The sequence below is a fragment of the Sinocyclocheilus rhinocerous genome, unplaced genomic scaffold (genome assembly GCF_001515625.1).
Source record: "Sinocyclocheilus rhinocerous isolate Xijiao unplaced genomic scaffold, SAMN03320098_v1.1 scaffold555, whole genome shotgun sequence".
Taxonomy (NCBI): domain Eukaryota; kingdom Metazoa; phylum Chordata; class Actinopteri; order Cypriniformes; family Cyprinidae; genus Sinocyclocheilus; species Sinocyclocheilus rhinocerous.
In genome coordinates this window covers 602,854-606,359 of record NW_015629527.1, presented here as the reverse complement: position 1 = coordinate 606,359, position 3,506 = coordinate 602,854, and the positions used below count along the sequence as shown (strand labels likewise).

Here is a 3,506-nt window from a genome sequence, read left to right as displayed (position 1 = left end):
CGTTTTTGTAGGCATTAAACTGCCAGAATTTTAAAAGACAATATCTCCGTTTGCATTGAACTTTCAACTTTGTAACTTTGCAGATATTGTTTATGATCAAACAGCAACATTACACACTAACTAACATTAAAAAAGTGAAATCGCAATCAACCACCCCTTTAAAACAAAAATTAAAAAATAAAGTCAACTTCTTTGAACAAATGAATTCAGGTTGGTTCTTCAAAAATGCATCTTTACTTATAAATATTGATATAAATGAAATAATCAGAAACAATCTAATATGAAAATAAGAAGAAACCGTGCTGAAGGAACATTTAAATGTTAATAACAAATGACAAACTGAGGAAGCTGTTGGTGTATATCTACATCTTCGCGTTTTAAAAATAAGACGGTTTCTAAAAGACATTGATGATATTTGACAGAATTCGAAGAAGAAACAAATAAATAACTCTTACAATCAGCGAGCGCCTGCATGAGAACTCTTGTGTACAAACGGAACGCTACACTGTCGTGCAGTTCAGCTGAGACGGAGCCTGCGCTGGGACAAAAAACACAAGCGGAAAAGCGATTTGGAAGAAGAAGAAGGAAGTGAGTAATAAACAGTCACAGCTGTTTTTTGTCGACGTGTATATTTGTTGTGTTAGACAGAAAAGTTAACTTGACCTAGAAATACTAGTGTTTATTAGGGGAGAAATGTATTTTTACATTTCTGAAGAAAAAAACGCCAAAAACTTAGCTGTGATTGCACTGTGGGTGGTTGTCAGGGCGTTGCTAAGGTGTGTGGATTGTTTTAGCCTGTTGCTATGCAGTTTTGAGCAAGCTCTGTCTGGGGTGCGTTTTCCAAAATCAATATGGTCGCAAGTTTATTGAGCTCTGTTGGTAAGGATGGAAGTTGCTACAATAGCTTTTGGGAAATGCACCCCTAGCTGGTTGCTAGGGCATTGCTATGCCTTTTAGGTTGTTGTTAGGGCTAGGGTTGGAGTTTGTTCAAATAAAGATGCTGCCCGGGTTCGCGAATCATTTGATTCAGATCGGGAGTTTGAAACGGGTTCGCGAATCATTTAATTCAGATCGGGACTTCGGAGCTGCAAATCATTTGATTCAGATCGGAACTTCGGGAACGCGTATCAAGAATAATTGAATTCACAATCATTTGATTCAGATCGGAACTTCGAGGAGCGTATCAAGAATAATTGAATTCACAATCATTTGATTCAGATCGGAACTTCGAGGCGCATATAAAAAATTATTTAATTCACAATGATTTAATTTAGATCGGAACTTCGGAGCTTGTATTGTGAATCATTTGATTCAGATGGGGACTTGGGAGCGGGTTCGCAAATCTTTGACTTCAATTTCATAAAACACTTTTTGCAAAACACAACACACAATTCTCTAAAATCTAACAGGAATTAATATTATGGCAAATATTTTGAATGCAGTGCTTCATTTAGCAAGAGATGTGAGGCATTTTGCATTTTGTGTGTGCAATTCTTGTGTGTAAAGTGAAAAAAAAAGAAAAAAAAAAGAGGCAAAGTTTTGAAAATGTGTGTAAGCGCCGCAGTTTAAAAACAACTGTAATATCTTGTTGAATTCAATTTTATTTTAAAATTTAGTTTGTTTTAATACTGACTATGGTGTGTTATTTGTTTGCTTTTTCCCTTTTTTCTTTATGTTCACTTGTTTGTGAGTGCATGCCAATACAGCAAAAAAAATGAGACCGACATAATATGATGTGCATGTTTGTTTTTTGATACATTTTGGGAAATTAAATGGACATTTAAACCGAGAGAATGACTGAATGAATGAGAAAATGAGATACACATTCAAACATATTGTCCCTCAGAGAGTCACCTAACATGGACAGGCCCTGCTAGAGGTTTAACTAGTTCCTCTCTGCTGTATCCTGGCTGTTATTTTGACAGTATTATCACTGAAGGAGAGATAAGTTGTCTTGGGAATCGGCGTGGCGCCGCTGTGTTTTGTTGGTTTGTGTTGGCGGCACCCCAGGGTTCTGGGAAGCGTCGTGTTGAACCACTGAAAGCCCCAAAACTCGTGCGCTAGGGTCTCTCTGTTTGCATCGCTTTTCAAAATCACTCTTCGTGTTTCCGTTTCCTTGTCTAACTTTCTTCCGAATCCTACAGTTTTCCTGTGCTAAACAAACACATTCTGTCATCCTGAAACATCCTGAAAGATTTGTCTGCCCCGCACTGTTAGATTGACTCCAGATCCGAGATGTTTGTCACCAGCGCCAAATGTTTATTGCTCAGAAGTTGTTTTTCAAAACTCATGGTACTTAAAGGAGAGGTTGCTACAAATTTACTCTTGGTGAGTTTGTTTCTTCATCAGATTTGTAGAAATGTAGCACTGCATCAGTGTCTCAGCAACGGATGCTCTGCAGTGAATGGGTGCCGTCAGAATGAAAGTCCAAACAGCTGATAAAAACATCACAATAATCCACAAGTAATCCACAGCACTCCAGTCCATCAGTTAACATCTGGAGAAGACAAAAGCTGAAAAGATTATGAATTATGGATTTATATTTTAGCTGAAAGCAATGGTTTAAACTAAAGTAAAAACGACTTAATGCTGGATTTGTTTCAGCTTTTGTCTTCTCCAGATGTTAACTGATGGACTGGAGTGCTGTGTTTTATTGTGATGCAATGCTACATTCCTCCAAATCTGATGAAGAAACAAACTCATCAAGAGCATCTAGGATAGATGAATCAACAGATGTAGAGCAGCTCAGATAATTAGATTTTACAAGAATTTGATGAGAAGTTTATCTTGAGTGTATCTTGAGCACAGTTCGAGTCTTAGCAAATGACCGTTTTTCTGAGATCTTGATGTGCATCTCTGCATGAGATACGAGGGTTTTGTTCTTCACTTGAGACGGTTTTGATAGAAGTCTTATGTGAGCGTCAGCGAGGCACAGCTTTGACTAGAATCAAAGATAATCTCGAGCACACGAGGGCCACAAAATGCAAACACCTGCAGGAGACGTGATCCTTCTCAATGAGACACAAATGACGAAGAGATACATGCTATAGTACTAACTAACAGATATGATCATAACTTAGCCAGTCGACTGATTATATTAAGAATTGCACACATTGTTTGTATTTTGAAATGCTTTGTTTAAATATGGAAATGAGGCTTTATCTAATTATATATCCGCTAATTTGCGTAAATTTCAAAAAGATAAATCTAAACACATGGATAAAGCCAGGTTCAAATTTATTGTTTGATTTTGTTGGCATATTAGGAAAAGGTTTTTACAGAAGGGATTTTGGATTTCTCTTTTTATCACTCCATAAAGCAGAAAATACTGTAAAAAAAAAACTCAGAATAAACTGTTGCATAATTTCAGCCGTATGATATATAAACAAACCCCTTGGTAAAAAAAATATATATATATAAATACAGATAGGAATAAAACTCTTAAGTTTGGTGCATGCAAATGCTGCTGAAGTGGAGAAAAAAATTTGTAAATTTGAGAAAACCGG

The 3,506-nt window shown here is 36.7% G+C and overlaps 1 pseudogene; it reads right to left on the bottom strand.

Moving 5' to 3' along the window:
* LOC107739186 (polyphosphoinositide phosphatase-like) overlaps nt 1-3,506 on the bottom strand; it is a 109,783-nt pseudogene that overhangs the window by 86,293 nt on the left and 19,984 nt on the right.